We start from the raw sequence: 21,022 nt of genomic DNA, 5'->3' as shown, positions 1-21,022 counted from the left end.
CAGGTCTTCCCCCCCCCGGGACAGCATGTAACTTGATTGGGGGTGAACTCCACCTCCCCTACTACAGCTGGCTCTTCCATATATTTATTTAAAGGGTTAACCATTTTCAGTAGTTTTAAGTGGTCAAAGTTTTAAATGCCCCCTTCTCTCCCACATGTCTTTTTGCCCTGCCTCTGAACCTTGTGCTTACTACTTTCCTATATATCTGTTTCAAATATAGTGGAGCTGGAAAAGGTTCAGAGAAGAAATTGATAAAGGGGATGGACGAGCTTCCTTATGAGGAAAGGCTAAACAGGATTCTTCATCCTGGAGAAGAGATGGCTGAGAGAAGATTTGATAGAGGTCTATAAAATCATGAGTAGGGTGAAATAATTAAATGGGGAATGGTTATTTATCCTTTCAAATTATACAAGGGCTAGGGGACACTTCATGAACCTAAGAGTGCATCTAAAATAAATGGGTGAAAGTATTTTTTTCATTGAACCCACAAACTGTGGAATTTGTTGCCAAGGGGTGCGATTACAGTAGTTAGTGTAGCTGGGTTTAAAAGAAGATTTGTACAAGTTTCTGGAATAAAAATCAATGAACCATTATCAGCCATATGTAGACTTGAGAAAGCTACCACTTCTCCCTGGTTGTAAGCAAGATCTGTTCTTTGGGATCCTGCTTGGGTACTTGTGACCTAGATTGGCCTCTGTCAGAAACAGGATGTTGGGCTTGATGGACCTTTGGTCTGACCCAGTATGGCATTTCTTATGTACCTTGTTTAAATTCTGTCACTTTTGATTATTGCCACCTCTCTTGGTAGATCATTCCAGGCATCTACTATCTTTTAAGTAGGTTTCTTGATGTTTTCAAGCCCAAGGTACACCTATATTAACAGAAATGTGTGGCACACCAGCCTCCAGAGAGCAGGCAGGCAGTGCAGACATGGAGAGGGGAAGACTCTAATGGCCAAACAAAAGAGCTAGGGAAGTATGGATAGCCCACTGGTCTCTTTTACAAATTTCAAAACAGGGAGAGGGGACAAAGACACACCTGAACACATCACAATGGATCAGCTCCCTCCGTATACATATATGGAGAAGGGAGTGTGGTGAGGGCAGCTGTCTTGGTTAGTTACCTTGACTGCCTTGGGTGACTGTCAGAGCCCTCCACTGTGCTGCTCCCAACACTTACACTGAGAATTGGATGTGACTCACTCTGTTTTTCCTATCTCACTCAGCCAGGGGATAACATAGGGAATGGAAGGACATAAATGATGCAGTTCAGGAGGGAGAAGATGAGGAAATTGTGAGTGTAATATATGCTGTACACAAAATAGGGCCCTGCATGTTGCCCATTAATTACCACATTTCAGAGCTAAGAAGAGAGAGATACATGATTACACATACTTTCAGGAGGTCCTTCATGTTTAGGAGCCACTGCTGGTGTCTCTTGTTGCTGCGAGGTGCTGACAGTAAAGCTCCAGTGCTGGTCTGGATACGAGCATCAGGTAATGGTGACTTTCCCATGACTCACCTGATCAGGCCTGAAGGCACACCAGTGTTCCATGACACTGGTTGGGAAACACAATTTTAAGTAAAGTAGTATTTACTCAGATTTTTTCTGAGCTCCCCTTCATCCAATTTCTTATCATGACCCCATGACCTTGAGTTTCCTTTTTCTAGAGAAATTGGAACCCTCCTGTAGTTTATTACTAAATATTTGTCATATTCTTGATTTCCCTTTGTTCCTCCAGTGAGCACGTTTTGAATGGTTTAAGCATGACTTCCAACAGAATGTTAGAGCCAGTGACAGGTTATGGGGGTGCAGAGCTGATTGGCCTTTTCTTCATCTCTGCTCAAGCATTAGAAAATTGAGTGTGTGTGCTCTGTCTTCCTCTCCTCATCCCCCCATGTTTTGAATATTTCTGTTTTAAATTGGAAATACTCATGAACAGGAGCCATGGCAGGCTTCTTGGGGGGGGGGGGGGGGGGGTGGTCACAGAGCATATGTGTGTGCTCACTTTCTGTTTTTCATCTCCGTGGACAGCAGTGGTTGCTATTTGTTTACATAGAGGCAAGGATCTTTTGGTTCTGGGGCTGCTTTTAAGTTTGATAGCAGAGGTGAGAGGGAGGAATCAAAAGGAGGAGTTTGACAGATAGAAATGAGGGAGAGATAAATGGGTAGGTGGAAAGGGGAGAGATAGATAAAGGGAGGGAGCCTGATATAGAGAAAGGGGTTGGAGAAGGAGCCCAGAATAAGAGGTAAAACTGGGAGGAAGGCTAAGGGACAGGGTAATTGTGGACTGGAGTGAGGGGAAATCAGAAGGGGAAGGAGGCAGAGGATTGTGACAAGACACAAGTGGGAAAGAGTACACAGCTGGCTACATATGCTTGGAGAGGAAGGAGGAAAGAGAGCTCTGCGCCACTCCTAGTACAATCATCCATGATAGCTAGAAATCCTTGGATAAGAAGGCGAGCAGTGTTGCAGTAGCTGCTTGCAGGTTGCTTCTCTCTGCTTCGGATTCTGGTGTGGCTAAACAGGGAGTGGGGACTGAGGGAATGAGACTATTGAGAGGACGAGCTGCAATAGGAAACAGTTGAAGGACAATAGGTAGGGGTGTGAACTCATTAAAAAAAAATTTCAGACCTATAGCAAGTAATTTGTAACCTACCATTAAAATCATCCTTTGTACCTGAAGACTGGAAGGTGGCCACTCTAACCCTCATATATAAAAAGGGCTCCAGACTTGAACCAGGAAACTATAGACAGGTGAGCCCGACTTCAGTGCTGGAAAAAATCATAAAAACTATTATAATGTGGACAAGTGCAAGTTGATGCATATAGGGAAAAATAATTCATGCTGTAGTTACATGATGTTAGGTTCCATATTAGGAGTTACCACCCAGGAAAAAGATCTGGATATCTTAGTTGATATTACATTGAAATCATCGACTGTGTGCTGTGGTGTTCAAAAAAGCAAACAATGGTAGGAATTATTAGTAAGGGAATGGCAAATAAAACAGAGGATGTCATAATGCCTCTGTATCACTCCATGGTTAGACCACAGCTTGTATACTGTGTGCAATTCCAATCCCCATATTTCAAAAAAGATATAGTTGCACTGGAGAAAATACAGAGAAGGGTAAATAAAATGATAAAGGGAATGGAACAGCTCCCCTATGAGGAAAGACTAAAGAGGTTAGGGCTATTCAGCTTGGAGAAGAGGGCTGGGGGGTGGGGGATATGATAGAGGTCTACAGAATCATGAAAGGACTTGAACAGGTAAATGTGAAACAGTTATTTCCTCTTTTGGATAATACGAGGACTAGGGGGCACTCCATAAAGTTAGCAAGTAGTACATTTAAAACAAATTGGAGAAAACTCAATGCATAATTAAGTTCTGGAATTCATTGCCAGAGGATGTGGTTAAGGCAGCTAGTGTAGCTGGGTTTAAAAAAAGGTTTGGATAAGCTCCTGGAGGAGAAGTCCATAAACAGCTATTAATAGGGAATAGCCACTGCTTGTTGCTGGCATTAGTATCATGGGATCTGTTTAATGTTTGGGTACTTGCCAGGTACTTATCACTTGGATTGACCACAGTTGGAAACAGTATACTGGGCTTGATGGACCCCAGTATGGCATTTCTTATGTTCTTATGTAACCAGTTTATTGAGGCTTGAGCTTTTGAGGACAGAATCCACTTTGGCTGATGTGGATTAACTTAATACATTTTTAATTAGCTTTTTCAGGTTGAAATTCAAATGAGCATAGATGACATTATCAGGAAATAAAGTAGCATGGCTGCCATAATAATAAAAGGCATTCCGGTGATAGGGTGGAAGGGAAGGGCAACCAAACTACTTCATCCCTAATATCTGGCAGCCTGTGGCTTTGCTGGACAATATGTGGCACCAGTAACATGCCAGGATTGACCTGGTGAGTTTTTGGGGCATTCTTGCCTTCTGGTTCTTACCTAACTATTTTGTGGTCTGCAGTGTCCTTGCATTGTGCTTCCTTTATCCACAACTTGTTTCCTCTTAATCACCTTTCCCCCTGCTTCTGCTCTTAAGAGTGTGAAGGGTGGGTTGTTTGCAACATGCATCCTCCTAACCTTGCTTGTATCACTGTCATCAGTATCTGTTCCAGGCATGCTGGAATTCTCTTAAGGTTTTGTTAGCCACCAGCAGAGGAAATGGCAATTTCAAGCATCCATATCAGTAAAGAAATGCTATCTTGTAGTTTTCCTCTGAACCTTCTTCCCTGCAATGTCAGATTTCACCTTTCTGAACTTCATTGAGCTTATCAAATAGTTGAATATTCCTATCATATCCCCCTTTTCCTCTTTTTCCTTATCAAGTACATTTTGGATATCCTGAAAACCCGAATTGGCTGTATGGCTTCTGCGGACCTGGTTGAGAGCCATTGCTGTAATCTCTCTGTTTCAGGGTGTGCATTACTACTGGTGAGTTTTTAATTACTTCTTCCTTGTGGGACTGCATCTGCTTGTCCAATCTGTGTGATTTCTCCACTGTCTGAAGAGACAGATTGTTCATTTTGAGGGTTTATTTATTTAGGCGTTTTATATACCATTGTTTCCAAAGAAGATCACAACAGTTTACAAAAGCAACATTCACATTATGGGTCAACACAAAATCAGAATGTTAACTAGATTTTTACATAAGCAACATTCACATTATGGGTCTATACAGGATCAGAGATTGTTGATATAGTAATTTGTGATACATAAGTTCCTTTGCAGTTCTTTTACATATCAATGAGACAGTTGTCTTAATATACTATATGTCTCTCAATAATTGTCGCTCGTTTATCTAACAGTATCTAGGTTAATGGGATTTTCTGCATCTTGTTTTAGGTTAGGTTGCATGTGTTTTTGAAGAGCCATGTTTTGAGCTCACATTTGAAGCTCGTTCTTTCTGTTATCCGACGTAGCGACTCTGGTAGAGAGTTCCACAACATGGGGCCTGTTATGGAGAACCTTTCTTCTCTTGTTTGTGTTAGATATGTATGCTGCGTTGCAGGCACTGTTAATAGTCCTTTGGTTTGTGATCTTAGAGTTTATTGTGGTGTGTATGGTTGGAGAGTTACTCCCAATAAGCTGGGTTTTCTGTCATGGATGGTGATTAAAAATTGTTAGTACTTTATTGTTAGTGTTATAGTAGAGAGACGGTGGACCCTTGGGCCGGCCTGTAGGGAGGGTTCCCTGGAGCAGGCCGGGAGGTGAGTCTAACGGCTGGCAGTGTTCAGAGTAAACCAGGGTTGAGGCAGTCAGCTGGCAGACAGTGTTTAGAAGCAAACCAGGGTCGAGGCAGGCAGCTGGCAAACAGTGTTTCAAAGGCAGACCAGGGTCGAGGCAGGCAGCTGGCAGACAGTGTTCAAAGGCAGACCAAGATCAGGAACCAGGAAGACAACGGATGAAGGATCGCTGAAGCAGGAACTAGAACAAGCACCGGGGAACCAGGAACCAGCAGAGTCCGGACGGCAACTAGAAGTCAGGGAACCTCGTTGCAAGGCGCTTCTTCAGAGTCTGGGCGCCGGTTTTATGCAGGCATGGCGTGTGACGGCAGGCAGGGGGCTGTACCATACTTCCGGGTGCTGGATGCACATAAGGGCTGCCCTCGCGTGCGCGCGCGGAGCTTCTGTCGGCGTTCTCCACGTGGAAACGCCGCGGACATGCGGCCCACCGGGCCGGGACTTCGGCGTTTCTCCCTGCGGCCTGGAGCGAAGGTAAGCGGACCCAACCCCGGTCATGGGGGAGGCGGTCGGGACCGCAACAGTACCCCCTCCTTTACGCCCCCTCTTCAAAGGACCAGGTTTTCCAGGATGGTCAAGGTGAAACTGTCGGAGGAGGGATTTATCTAAGATGTTGCGAGCAGGCTCCCACGTGTTGTCCTCGTCCCCGCACCCCTCCCAGGCTAAGAGGTTACTCCCCATCGGCGGTTGAAGAATCGTACATCGACACCTCTCTTACTGGTAAGTGGGATCTTCAGCCACGAGCGTGGATGTGGAGTCTGGTGACTTGCGGTGCACTCGAAAGGGTGCACAGAACTTGGGTGCGAATCTTCTAGAGGGCAGCCTTAGATGGATGTTCTTAGTACTGAGCCAAACACGGTCCCCGGGAAGGAATACCGGTGCGGGTCGGCGGTGTTGGTGAGCATATCTCTTGGCTGTCCTGGCGGTGGAAACAAGCTTGCTCTGGATGCCCTGCCATAGACCCTGTAGCCGTTGTGCGGACAACTGGGCTGCAGGAGAGGAGCTGGGTGTAGCAATGGGCAATGGAGGCTTGAGTTGTTTCCCGTATACAATCTGAAAGGGCGAGCTTCTAGTGGCAGCATGAATCTGATTATTATATGCAAACTCAGCCCAAGGCAGGAGTTCTGTCCAATTGTCTTGTCTTTCATTGATGAAAGCGCGAAGGAAGGTTTTTAAAGAGCGATTCATCCTTTCAGACTGGCCGTTGCTTTGAGGATGGAAGGCGGTGGAGAAGCTGAGCTGGACCTTGAAACACAGAGTGCCCTCTAATACCGGGCTGTAAATTGCGGTCCTCGGTCGGACCAATGTCCTGGGGGAGTCCGTGGAGGTGGAAAATATGTTGTGCAAATAGGAGTGCCAGTTCAGGGGCCGACGGCAACTTGGGTAGTGGCACGAAGTGGGCCATCTTGGAGAAACGGTCTACTATGACCTAGATCACAGACTTTCCCTGGGATGTGGGTAGATCCACTATGAAGTCCGTGGCTATGTGGGTCCCACGGTTCAGTGGGGACCGGGAGCGGCTGCAGTAAGCCCCACGGAGGTCCGACATTGGGTTTCTGTTAGCGCAGGTGGGACAAGAACAGACGGAAGTTGGGCCACCAGTAATATCTATTTAATAGTTCCAGTGTCCGCTCCTGCCCAGCATGCCCGCCTGTTAGTGAGTCGTGGGCCCAGCGTAGTACCTTTAAACGGGAGCGCTTGGGGACTACGGTCCTTCCTTGGGAAAGGATGGTAAGGGCAGTCAAACGAACCTTCGGATCAAGGATGTATCGAGGAGGTTCCTCCTCCTCCTCAGACATCGAGGTCCGGGATAGCGCGTTGGCTTGGATATTCTTCGAGGTTGGGCGATACTGGAGAATGAAGTTGAAGCGATTGAAGAAGAGCGACCATCTGGCTTGTTGGGGGTTCAATTGCTGTGCCTGGGACAGGAATTCTAGGTTCTTGTGGTCTGTGTAAACTGTTACCGGGTGAACTGCTCCATCTAGCCACTGTCTCCATTCCTTGAATGCTAGTTTGATGGCTAGGAGTTCCTTGTCACCAATGGAGTAATTTGCTTCAGCGGGAGAGAATTTCCTCGAATAGTACGAGCAGGGTAGAAGCTGTCCAGAAGGCGAGCGCTGGCTGAGGACAGCCCCCACTGCAAGGTTGGAGGCATCCACCTCTACCACGAAGGGGTGTGATGGGTCCGGATGATGCAAGCAGGCATCAACCAAGAAGGCTTGTTTCAGGTCCTCGAAGGCTCGAACAGCCGTGTCAGGCCATGTCTTGGCGTCCGCTCCCTTGCGGGTCAGGGCCGTGAGGGGAGCCACCCTACGCGAGTAGTGGGGAATAAAATGTCTATAGAAGTTAGCAAACCCCAGGAACCTCTGCATAGCCTTCAACCCGGATGGGCGAGGCGAATCGGTGATAGCGGACACCTTCTCTGGGTCCATCTGGAACCCGGTAGAGGAAACAATATATCCTAGGAAAGGCAAGGACTCATACTCAAACATGCACTTTTCTAGTTTGGCGTACAGGTGGTTATCTTTCAAGGCTTGTAATACCTGCTTGACATATCGTCGGTGGGATTCCAAGTCCCTAGAGAAAATTAGCACATCGTCCAAATACACTATGACGTGGGAATGGAGCATCTCCCTCAAGACCTCATTCATGAGGTTTTGGAAGACTGCCGGAGCATTGCAGAGTCCAAAGGGCATTACTAGGTACTCGTAGTGCCCGTCCCTGGTGTTGAAGGCAGTCTTCCACTCGTCACCGGGGCGTATGCGGACGAGATTGTAGGCTCCTCTGAGGTCGAGTTTAGTGAACAGCTTGGCCCCCTGTAGCCGGTCCAAGAGCTCGAGGATCAATGGGAGTGGATACCGGTCTCTCTTAGTGATGGCATTCAGCCCTCGATAATCAATGCAGGGCCGGAGTGACCCGTCCTTTTTCCCCACGAAAAAGAAACCAGCCCCGGCTGGCGAGCGAGAGGGATGAATGAAGCCCTTGGCTAGGTTCTCGGTGATGTATTCCGACATGGCAGTAGTCTCAGGCAAGGATAACGGGTACACCCGGCCACGAGGCGGGGTGGTACCGGGCAGCAAGTCTATCGCACAGTCGAAGGGCCGGTGTTGCGGAAGGATCTCTGCCATCTCTTTGGAGAACACCTCCGCGAAGGCTTGGTACGGTGCTGGTAGGAGATTAGAGGCGCTAAGCAAGGCCAGTTGTGGGGGTCGCGGGACCCGGAGGCAATGCGAGAAGCAGAAGGGACTCCACTGAGTCAACTGAAGGGTGTCCCACTGAATCACGGGAGAGTGGCGGCGTAACCAAGGTAGCCCTAGCACCAAGGGGTGCACGGCCTTCTCTAGTACCAAGAAGGATATTTCTTCGAAGTAAAGCGCCCCCGTCTGGAGGGTCAGGGGAGTCGTAGAGCTGGAAATAGTCCCGGGGAGTACAGTGCCACGGATGGATGTGACGCGTAGCGGAGGACGTCTTGGAATAGTGGGCAGGCGTAACTGCTGGACCAGATCCGCTACAATAAAGTTCCCCTCAGCCCCAGAGTCAATGAAGGCCAAGGTCTGGAGTTTATCCCCAGGATACTTGAGGGTCACAGGTACAGAGCATCGTGGAGCTGAACCAGCATAGCATAGGAGTAGCTCCTCAGTCGTTTCCCGGACGCTCTGGGCAGTGGGCCAGGAAATGCCCTTTCCCGCCACAGTAAAGGCACAACTCCTGCGTGCAGCGTCTCCTTCTCTCCTCCACCTTCAGAGGAGCGCGGCCTAGTTGCATAGGCTCGTCCAAGGAAGAGTTAGAGGCTGACGCCTTGGCTGTCGTGACCCTGGCAGGCGCCAGGGGCAATGTCAGAGGTCTACGTGGCGGGCGCCCCTCCTTGTCTCGTTGCTGTGGCCTCCGGTCAACCCGGCCAGCCACGTCTATGAGGTCGTTGATATCATCGGGAAGGTCCCGACCTGCCAATTCATCCTTGATACGGTCTGCCAAACCTTCCAGGTATATACCTCTCAGGCAGTCGTCTCGCCAGCCTACTTCCATGGCGAGGGTGCGGAATTCAATGATATAGTCCGCCACGGACCGAGATCCTTGCTTTAAATGCAATAATTCGGACGCAGCAGTGGTCTGGCGGGCTGGGTCGTCGAAGGCTTGTCGGAAATTGAGGGCGAATTCCTGAAGGTTGTGTAATAGGGGATCCTGCCGTTCCCACATGGGAGAGGCCCAGTCGAGTGTCCTTCCATCGAGAAGGGAGAAAGGCTACTTTCACAGAGTCAGATGGGAACTGTGCGGGCAACAGGGAAAACCGGACGTAACACTGATTCAGGAAACCCCGGCATGCCTTGGTATCCCCTGCGTAGCGAGTAGGGGTAGGCAGTTGGGTAACTGGAGTTGCACTCAAGGCAGGAGCTGGGGCCAGCGCTGGCGGCGTCTCCGAAGCCGTCGCTTCCAAACGGGCGACCAGTTGCTCCACGGCGGTGGCAAGGGTGTCGATGCAGTGCTGCTGCTGTTGTAGGCGCTGTGCCATCCCGGGGATGGCCTGCAGGCTAGGCACCTCTGCCGGGTCCATGGCCTTGCAAACTGTTAGTGTTATAGTAGAGAGACGGTGGACCCTTGGGCCGGCCTGTAGGGAGGGTTCCCTGGAGCAGGCCGGGAGGCGGAGTCTAGCGGCTGGTGGACAGTGTTCAGAAGTAAACCAGGGTCGAGGCAGTCAGCTAGCAAACAGTGTTCAAAGGCAGACCAGGGTCGAGACAGGCAGCTGGCAGACAGTGTTCAGAAGCAACCCAGGGTTGAGGCAGGCAGCTAGCAAACAGTGTTCAAAGGCAGACCAAGATCAGGAACCAGGAAGACAACGGATGAAGGATCGCTGAAGCAGGAACTGGAACAAGCACCGGGGAACCAGGAACCAGCAGATGCAGAGTCCGGACGACAACTAGAAGTCAGGGAACCTCGTTGCAAGGCGCTTCTTCGGAGTCTGGGCGCCGGTTTTATGCAGGCCTGGCGTGTGACGTCAGACAGGGGGCTGTCCCATACTTCCGGGTGCTGGACGCACATAAGGGCTGCCCTCGCGCGCGCGGCGGAGGAGGAGGGCGGAGCTTCTGTCGGCGTTTTCCACGTGGAAACGCTGCGGACATGCGGCCCACCGGGCCGGGACTTCGGCGTCTCTCCTTGCGGCCTGGAGCGAAGGTAAGCGGACCCGACCCCGATCATGGGGGAGGCGGTCGGGACCGCAACACTTTATAGTGGATTCTTGATTGCAGTCAACGGTTTCTTCAGATCTTTCAGTGTACTCCATTGGCCCAGTGGTCTTGCGTATTCTCATTTCTGTAACTGCTTCAATTACTTTCTCTACAGGAAATGAGTTTATGATCATTTCACAGTTTATGCCCTGTATGCCTTTGGTAGCTTTTCTCTTGTGTAAATACTAAGCAAAAGAGCTTGTTTAGGATTTCTGCCTTTTGCTGCTTCTCCTCACTAATCCCATTTTCTCTCGCTATCTTAACTATTCCGCCGTTTGTTCTACAGATCTCCTTTATATATCTAAAGAAGGTTCTATCTCCTTTTGTTGATTGTGCAAAATTCACCTCAATTTGAGCTTTTGATTGTCTCAATTTCCCCTACCTCCCATTTGTTTTTCCTGATAATTCTGCATATCCTCTGCCTGTGGTTTGTTTTTTTTCTGAATTCTAATTTGTTTGCTTTAATAGCTGTTTTTTCAACCTCTTTCCACATCCCTCTACTAACTTGCTTTACACAGAGATTTGTTGCTACTTTTTATTGCTGCCCCCTTCTGTATCCTTCAGATCTTGAATCGCCAGTAGGGCCTTCTCAGCATATTCATCTTGAAGTCAGTCCTCCCAAAGTCCAGGACCTTAGTCTTCAATGGGTTCATTTTACCTAAAATTAATTTATGATTAAGAAATTGTTCTAATTCAGCCAGCAATTTTACAAAAAAAGGGTGACTATATATTGGGAGCATATGTATTACAAGGATGAAAGAGTACTGCTAATTAGGACATACTAACTTTCTTTATCAGTAATTTTCTTTTCTACTATAAAAGGAAGATACTTCTGACTTAATATAGCTGTTGCACAATATTTAATGGAATACAATAATGCCATTGACCTACCTGATCTCCCTTCAGGTTTTTATGCTCATTATCCATAAGATGAGCTTCCTGGAGATATACTGTTTGCATCTTATATTTTTTAAACCTAGCTAAAAGCTTCTTCCTTTTAATAGGAGAGTGCATACCATCCACATTAAGAGAAAAAATGTTTGTCAGCCATTATCATACGAAAACTGCGTATTTTGTTGACTGTCATCCTATGAAGACTCTGATGTCCCACAACCTAAACATCTGTAGCAATACACATGTTCTGGTGATTACATGTATTCATCTACACCATTCAATAATTCCCACCACTCTAAGCTTATCATTCAACCACACATTATACTCAAGTCAGACATACACATGTCCACTTATTCAGCCAAGTTCCATTATCGGTACAGAAAATACCATTCATTCAGTCCACAAAAATAGAACCACACTCCAACCAAATATTCTCCTAGGAACTGACCCAAGTGAAGCTCCATTTTCATATCTTCTGATAACTAATTCCACTATTGATGCACCCTTGGGGATCTATAAAGATAACATCCATACTGGAAGTATAGTTTAACAGAAGTAACATAAAGCAACTAATGTTCCTAATAATAGCAGAACATATAAGAGAGACAGCATATAATGTTCTACTGCATTAAGAGGGCCAATAATAAAAATTGGGAAAACCATTCATTTCTACAAAAATAGAATTTATATATGGGATTGCAACTATTCTAGAATTAAAGCTATATCATGGAGCTGATCACTGCTTCCAAACACCATGTCCACAAAGAAAGTTAGCAATTCAAAAGCAGTAGCAGCTCCCATGCATCATTTTTAAAGGGGTAGCTCAGAAGTATTTCCAATAAAATTCTCGTAACCAACCTTGTAATAACCTCTCCTCCAAAATAGCAAAGTATTATGAAAAATCAAGGTTAGTGCCACATATTTGTGTTCTAACCAGGGATCAGAAGTAAAGTACTAAGCATTGTTACTCACACTTGTCTAGTGAGCACCCTTGTATAGCGACTTAAAAATCCATCCTAGATAAGAAAAGAAAAAACATTGTTCCAGAAACCATATAGTCATGTACCATAAAAATAAGGCTTGAGCAAAACTCCAGTATCTATAGTACCCCAACCATAGTAGACTGACCAACATCTTAGTTTCTAGCCCTTGCTCCCGTTGAGGTTAACTACAGGGAAAAATGAAAGGCACAGCTCTTAGAGGAATTTATGAAGATTCTGCCTGCCTAATTTGATCTTTTGATTGCAGTATAATAGCCTTTCCATCCTTCATCACCTGAAGACAAGCAGGGAACAGTGAAAATTTAACCCCCTTTTTGAAAGAGTTCCATATAGAAAGATGCCAAAGCTTTACGACTGGCCTTTACTTTCACCGAGTAATTGTTAAATAAGTCCCCTGGTACCTTAATAGTCTAGATTTCCTCGTTTCTTGTAGGCTGCCATGATTTTGAGCTTAAGTGTAGTTTAGGATGTGGGTGCTCTCCAGCCTAGGCTTTGCTGCATGCTCTTGCCACACCCATCTGCTGCATGTGTTCTACTACTACTGGTTCAGTTTCCATGGATAGGCCAAGAATTTTAGGTAGCCAAACTTGTACAAGTTGGAGAAGGTCTGGATCTTTTACCAACTCGGGGACTACTATTAGCCAAATGTTATTGCGTCATTCTCCTGATCTTCGAATCTCTTCGCCAGTTCAACTTTCTCTTTTCTTAAGGCTTTCAACTATACGGTGAAGTAATCTGATGTCATTTCTTGCATTACAACTTGACTTTCTAAATCATGCAGTCATGAAGTATGTTTATCCAAGCTTTCTTGTAGCTCTTCCATTGACTGTAATTAAGCTATCAGCCAATGTTGCTGAAACTTTCATAGAGATCTCTTGAATAAGATCTTCTTTTAGATCCACTAGAGCTTTTTCAGTATCTGCTGCCATTTTAGGAAAGATGGGACACAACGTATCTTTGGTTTTGTCGATATTCCGTATAAAAAGTTAGTAGGAGATGCTTTTTGTTCGCAGAAAGAAACAAGACACTTCCGGGCGGGGAAAGTTTTTAAAGTAGATATGAAATTAGATCCCTAGGGAGCCCAACTTCAGCATGACTCCTCAGCTAACCAGGTTATTGGAAGTCCCCATTTGGTTCATTTCATGCCTGCATTTAATGTTGATGCTCACAGTACAAAGCAACATAGCAGATAATGGCAGGAAAGACTAAATAGCCCAACCAGTCTGCCCAGTTATTTGTCCATATTGCAAGGGTATACCCCAGCAGCCAGCCATAGTGCGGAACCACTTGTAAAATCTCTCCGTTATCGAGGTAGCTTCCTCATTTATACTCTTATTAACTTAGGCAGGTGAGCATACATGGTTCCTTATTTAGTTACACCCAGCAGCTTCGTATACACCTGTCTAACCACAATGTTTTGCAATAATATAAATGTTTACCAATACCAACATGACTATTTCTTAGCATGTAGCCAGATGGACTCAGGACCAATGGGTTATGTGCTCCCCTGCTAGCAGATGGAGACTGAGTCAGGTTTCAAAGCTGACGTTACCTTAGATATACCCCTGCAGTGACCTCAGCCATTTAGTATCTCTCCATCTCGTAGAAGATGTGGACGTGCTATCCCCACACCAGCATTGGTGTTTAGTGGGATTGCAGTACTTGAAGAAGAAAATTTACCTTTAAATTGGAGAAAGATCAAGCCCCTTACTCATGCAGTGATACCTAAAGGTCCCTCCCCCAGTTGAGAATTCCTGAGGTGATTTCTGGGATCCCTCAGAGGTGGGCCTTGGTCCGGTAGCCGGTTCCTGGCGTGGATTTCGCTGCTGCAGCAGCTGAAAGACAGCAGGTGCAGGAAGTCCAGCGTGGCGGTAACAGCCTAAGCCCTCTCACCCCACAGCTGGAGACCGTCTCTGTACTCTGCTGGTAAGCGCTGAGCCCAGGTAAGTAAAGAAGAACTCCGATTCAGAGACGTGGAAGGGCTTCGGTAAATCTTTCCTCCAGTCTCCTTGCTCGGCGCGCCGTACTGACGACGTTCCAGATCCTGTTAGGGCAAGGGAAGGGAGTTTCCGAGTGGGTTGAGCGGCCCCCCGATGGACTACACCCTGCTTCAGGCTCGGTGAGCACTCCACGTGGCAGCATCATCTTGCGTGTGGTTTGGTGCGGCACCATTTTCCTCCATTAACCGTCGGTACGTGCGGGCTGGTCCTGTTTTGTGCCTAACATGTGCATAAGTGCATACCTGCGCGCATAAAAACAAGCCCAACCGGATACTTATTACTTATGCGCATTGGGGCAGATTTGGGCACTTTCGGGTGCTAACCGGCTGAACGCACAAGCTACAGTGTACTATGGCTCCGGCAACAAAGAAGCACAAGCTACACTCCCTTTATGCTGCTTGCCATATTAGGACTGCACAGTGACCTAGAATCCTTCCTGTGTCAGTACTGAGGGAGGGCTGGACACTCAGAACTTCTCTGGCCCCTCCCAGTCAGAGGAAGGGTCAGCCACAACCTTATCTGGTAGCACCCCGGATCTGAGCAATCCCGGGGCTGCGTCCTCCCCGGGAGAAGGCAGTTCAGCGGCCCCTACCCTGGTTCCTCCTGGGCTAGGTATGGACCCGGCGATCTTTTCTTGGGTGGAATTCTTTCAGGGCCTTCAAGCCTTTGTTCAGGCACAGTCAGCTGCTGCCCATGCCCGGTCTGAGCCCCAGCTGGGAAGGCCTCGTCCTCCCAACCCTATCAGTATGCCTCGGGACATGCCTCACTAAGGGACAGGGACCCAGACACCACGGACGACAAAGGGTTGCAGACTCATTGGAGGACAGGGAAATCCCTCCAGGCCTCGAGCTATAACAGACCATGCTACGGTTTTTCCACAGAGATGAATTGCCGGCCCTGGTCTCCCAGACCCTGAAGACTCTGGGAGTTCCTGGCATGGACCCTGTGTTGGACCCAAAGAAGAATCCCATCCTGGTGTGTCTATGGAAAGCCTCTTGCTTTTTCCCGATGCTGGAAGGCATCCAGGAGTTGATTGACCTGGAGTGTGATGCCTTGGAAGCCAGTTTTAAAGGAGGGTCGGGCCTTGGAGGCCTTGTACCCTCGGGACCTGGCAGCCAAAGAATGCCGTCTTGAAGCAAACAACTATCCCAGTAGAGGGAGGAGCAGTCTTGATGGATGCACACGATAGGCGGTTGGAGTCCATTCTTAAGCAAGCCTTTGATGTGACAGCAATGACACTGCAGATCGCTTCTTGTTGTGCCCTGGTGACTCGTTCATGTCTGTTTCTTGAGAGAGAGGCAGATAGCTCAGGAGTGCATCCCAGAGAGACGATTGAGCCTGCTGCAGCCTTCCTAACGGATCCAAGCTCTGACCTAATGCGTACCTCGGCCAGAGGAGTAGCCTCAGTGGTGGCGGCCAGAAGACTGTAATGGCTGCGAAATTGGTCAGCAGATGCGACCTCTAAGGCAAACCTCACAAAAATGCCCTATAAAAATCTCTCTCCTATTCAGAAGCGAATTGTAAAAGCTGGCCAGTAAGTGGGATGAATCTCCAGTGCCTCGGCTACCGGAAGATAAGAAAAAGAGGTTGCAGCACCTCTCACCTGTGAGGGGTCGGGTCAGGGGCTCCCAGTGCTTCCGGCCCTACATAAACTCTTTATTTCAGACATCTCGGCCCTCGGGAAGGTCTCATTCCTTTCGGTGCAGACAAAAAGAGGAACTGGTTCGGGCTCAAGTTCGACCCGAACTTCCCAATGGAGTTTGGCTGACCCATCCATGGGATGAGGAGATAGGGGGCCAACTATCCCTCTTCTATCAGCAGTGGGTCGAGATCACGTCGGACAAATACGAGAAGGATACGCTCTGGAATTTCGCAGCATCCCTCGGGACATGTTCATGATGTCACCTTGCCACTCCCAACACAAAAAACTGGCAGTGGAATCCACGTTGATAAGGCTCCTCAGTTTGAGGGCTATAACCCTGGTACCTACACCCTAGCAAAATACAGGGCGTTATTCCATCTATTTCATTGTGTCCAAGAAGGAGGGTTCATTCGGACCCATCCTAGACCTCAAGAGCGCAATTGCCATCTGCGGATAAATCACTTCCGCATGGAAACTCTTCGCTCCGTCATAATGGCTGTACAACCGGGAGAGTTCTTAATCTCCCTGGACCTCTCGGAGGCTTACCTTCATATTCCAATCCATTAAGACAACCAGCGTTTCCGACGCTTTGCAACACTGGGCCATCATTATCAGTTCGGGTGTTGCCCTTTGGCCTGGCAACCACCCCCAGAACATTCTCCAATATTATGGTGGTCGTAACGGCGGCACTGAGGAAAGAAGGGATCCTGGTGCATCCTTACTTAGATGACTGGCTGATCTGGGCAAAGTCATTGGAAGAGAGCCTCCAGGTGACCAGCAGGGTCAGGTCCCTGCTTCAGGAACTCGGTTGGGTCGTGAACATGGACAAGAGCAGCCTCAAGCTCTCCCAGTCCTTAGAGTACCTGGGAGATTGGTTCGACACTAAGTAGGACAAAGTCTTCCTCCTTCCCTTGAGTATAAGGAAACCGATGTGCCAAATGCGACGGTTAACGAACACAATGCGCCCCAGGGTGAGGAGCTATCTCCAGAGGCCTGATGGCGTCAACCCTGGAGGTAGTACTGTGGGTGAGGGCACACATGCAACCACACCAACACTCCCTGCTGTTACGTTGAAACCCACTGTGTCAAGATTATTTGATTCGCCTCCACCTACCGATGGAAGTATGTTCTCGGCTCCAGTGGTGGCTACAGGAAGTTCACCTAAGCAAGGGTGTAAGCCTGTCCCCACCGACCTGGCTAATCCTCATGATTGACGCGAACCTCCGAGGGTGGGGAGCTCACTGTCGGAGATTGACAACCCAGAGGCGATGGACCAAGGAAGAGGCATGCTGGAACATAACATAACATTCTAAATAATTTGCTCTTAGTTAATCTCCTTCTTCTTTACTTTCTTCTGCTCCCAGTTGTACACTTCCCTGTTCTATTTTAACTGCAATTTTCTTACCATGCACTTGTTAGAATGTTTTAGTTATATGTATATATCACACCCTGTTAAATGTAAACCGACATGATGTGACTCAAGTCATGAATGCCGGTATAATAAAAACACTAAATAAAAAAAAAACCCAAAAAAAACCGTAAACCGCCTGGAAGCACGAGTGGTCAGATTAGCATGTCTGTAATTCAGCCACAGGCTCCAGGGTCAGGCAGTCCGCGTGATGTCTGACAACACTACACTGGTAGCCTACGTCAACCGCCAGGGAGGATCCAAGTCACCAAATGTCTCTGGAGATGGACCCCCGTATGGAATAGGCGGAGTTAAATCGGCCTCCCACATCACGGGAAAAGACAACATCAGAGCAGACTTTCTCAGCAGGGAGAGTCTGGATCCAGGGGAATGGGCGTTGTCGACCAGAGTCTTACAGATTCTAATATATTGCTGGGGCCACATCTCACAATGCGAAGGTCCCCCAATTCTTCAGTCGCAGAAGAGACCAGAGCTCCCAAGGGATCGATGCCCTTGTACAGACCTGGCCAGAGGAGGGCTTACTGTACGTCTTCCCTCCATGGGCTCTGCTGGGCAAGGTCATCTGCAAGATCGAACATCACAGAGGATTAGTCCTTCTGGTGGCCTCGGATTGGCCCAGATGCCCGTGGTATTAAGACAGGGAACTTGTCCGATCCCTCATGAGGACCCAACTCTGTTTTGTCTTATGGTCTGGCCCCTGAGAGGGCTTGCCTGATGAAGCATGGATATTCGGTGGCTGTAATAGCCACCTTGCTTCGCGCATGGAAGTTCTCGACGTCGCTGGTGTACATTTATTTATTTATTTTTTATATACCGACATTCGATCGAGATATCATATCGGTTTACATTCAGGTACTGTAGTATTTCTCTATCCCCAGAGGGCTTACAATCTAAGTTTTTGTACCTGAGGCAATGTCGTTCATTGGGGCAGATTTGAACACCTTGTAGGCAAAGGCTTTTCTGCCTCGACAGCGAGCTCTCACCCTCATAGAAACATAGAAACATAGAAATGACGGCAGAAGAAGACCAAATGGCCCATCCAGTCTGCCCAGCAAGCTTCACACATTTTTTCTCTCATACTTATCTGTTTCTTTTAGCTCTTGGTTCTATTTCCCTTCCTCCCCCACCATTAATGTAGAGAGCAGTGATGGAGCTGCATCCAAGTGAAATATCTAGCTTGATTAGTTAGGGGAAGTAGGGGTAGTAACCGCCGCAATAAGCAAGCTACACCCATGCTTATTTGTTTTAACCCAGACTATGTTATACAGCCCTTATTGGTTGTTTTTCTTCTCCCCTGCCGTTGAAGCAGAGAGCTATGCTGGATATGTGTGAAGTATCAGTCTTCACCCCTGCCGTTGAAGCAGAGAGCTATGCTGGATATGCATCGAAAGTGAAGTATCAGGCACATTTGGTTTGGGGTAGTAACCGCCGTAACAAGCCAGCTACTCCCCGCTTTGTGAGTGTGAATCCTTTTTTCTTCTCCCCTGCCGTTGAAGCTATGCTGGATATGCGTGAAGTATCAGTTTTTCTTCTCCCCTGCCGTTGGAGCAGAGAGCTATGCTGGATATGCGTGAAGTATCAGTTTTTCTTCTCCCCTGCCGTTGGAGCAGAGAGCTATGCTGGATGTGCATCGAAAGTGAAGTATCAGGCACATTTGGTTTGGGGTAGTAACCGCCGTAACAAGCGGTCTCTTGCATACCAGCTGCAGTCTCAGCACTCCGCGACTGCATGCCACTTTCTCATCCTCCTGGGACACATGGTGTCCTCAGTTCAGGTAACACCAATGGCCCGTTTGGCCATGAGAGTCATGCAGTGGACTCTAAGGTCTAAATGGACTCAAAGCATTCAGCCCCTGTCGACCATTGTCCACGTAACCAACTCACTCCGTCAGTCTCTTGCCTGGTGGAAAAATCAGATCAATCTCCTCCAAGGCTTGCCCTTTCAGGCTCCAGACCCTCAATTAACTCTCACCACCGATGCTTCCAACCTCGGCTGGGGAGCCCATGTGGCCAATCTGCAGACACAAATATCTTGGTCTCCAGAGGAAGCCAAACACCAAATAAATTTCCTGCAGCTTCGAGCAATCAGATATGCTCTCAGGGCATTTCAGGATCACCTCTCAAATCAAGTTATCCTGATCCAGACGGACAACCAGGTGGCTATGTGGTACATCAACAAACAGGGAGGCACGGGCTCCTTCCTTCTGTGTCAGGAAGCTGCACAGATATGGGCGGAAGCTCTCTCCCATTCAATGTACCTCAGGGCCACCTACTTGCCGGGAGTGGACAATGTGTTGGCAGACAAGCTGAGTCGCATCTTTCAACTGCACGAGTGGTCTCTCAACCCCTCAGTAGCGAACTCCATCTTCCAACAATGGGGATATCCTCAGATAGACCTCTTTGCATCTCCTCAAAACCGCAAAGTAGAGAACTTCTGCTCTCTCATTCGCAGCAAACACTCTCAGCCCAGAGACACATTCTCCCTTTTGTGGGCAACCGGTCTACTCTATGCATTCCCTCCACTTCTTCTCTTGAAGACTCTCGTGAAGTTACATCGGGACAAGGGAACCATGATCCTGATAGCACCTCACTGGTCACACCAAGTGTGGTTTCCAATACTTCCAAATCTCTCCATTCGCAGGCGCATTCCCTTAGGAAAGGACCCGCTTCTGATCACTCAAAACGATGGGTGCCTCCGCCACCCCAATCTTCAAGCCTTATCCCTGACGGCATGGATGTTGAAAGGTTAATCCTTCAGCCACTTAACCTTTCTGAACCAGTTTCCCGTGTCCTGATTGCTTCACGGAAGCCTTCCACGAGAAGATCTTACTCTTACAAATGGAACATGTTTGCATCATGGTGCTCTTCTCAGTCCCTTGACCCCCTTTATCTGTCCAATCATGAAGTTTTTGGACTATCTCTGGCACTTATCAGGGTCAGGTCTAAAAACTTCTTCCATCAGAATGCATGTCAGTGCGGTAGCCGCCTTCCATAAAGGTGTCAGGGATGTACCCATATCAGTGCAACCCCTTGTAACACGTTTTTCTGAAGGGCTTGCTTCACCTCAAGCCTCCACTGCGTCCTCCAGCCCCTTCTTGGGACCTCAATCTGGTTTTGGGTCGGCTCATGAAACCACCATTCGAGCCTCTTCACTCCTGTGATCTTCACTATCTCACCTGGAAAGTGATTTTCCTTCTGGCAATCACTTTAGCTCGCAGAGTTAGTGAATTACAGGCCCTAGTTACCTATCCACCTTACACTAAACTTCTGCAGGACCGGGCAGTACTCCGCACTCACCTTAAATTTTTGCCTAAGGTAGTTTCGGACTTTCATCTCAATCAATCCATTATACTACCTACCTTTTTTCCCAGGCCCCATGCCAACCCAGGGGAACAGGCTCTGCATACCCTTGACTGTAAACGGGCTCTAGCATTCTACCTAGACTGTACAGCTGCCAACAGGGAAAGCTCTCAACTGTTTGTCTCTTTCCATCCTAACAAGTTAGGGCAACCTGTGGGTAAGCAGACTCTCTCCTCCTGGTTGGCGGACTGCATATCCTTTTGCGATCAGCAAGCG

General features: G+C 47.9%; 1 protein-coding gene across 8 annotated transcripts in view; it reads left to right on the top strand.

The window, feature by feature from the left end:
* PHRF1 (PHD and ring finger domains 1) overlaps positions 1-21,022 on the top strand; it is a 352,385-nt gene that overhangs the window by 670 nt on the left and 330,693 nt on the right. For 2 of the 8 annotated variants that reach the window (XM_029582941.1, XM_029582937.1), the window contains exon 2: positions 4,346-4,450. The exons of the other annotated variants lie outside the window; for them this stretch is intronic. The gene's annotated coding sequence lies outside the window, so the exon portion shown is untranslated. The remainder of the gene's footprint in view (positions 1-4,345; positions 4,451-21,022) is intronic. 8 annotated transcript variants of the gene reach the window in all.

This window comes from Rhinatrema bivittatum, chromosome 17 (genome assembly GCF_901001135.1).
Source record: "Rhinatrema bivittatum chromosome 17, aRhiBiv1.1, whole genome shotgun sequence".
Lineage (NCBI taxonomy): Eukaryota > Metazoa > Chordata > Amphibia > Gymnophiona > Rhinatrematidae > Rhinatrema > Rhinatrema bivittatum.
The sequence above is the reverse complement of the archived record's forward strand: the minus strand, read 5'-3'. Positions and strand labels throughout refer to the sequence as shown.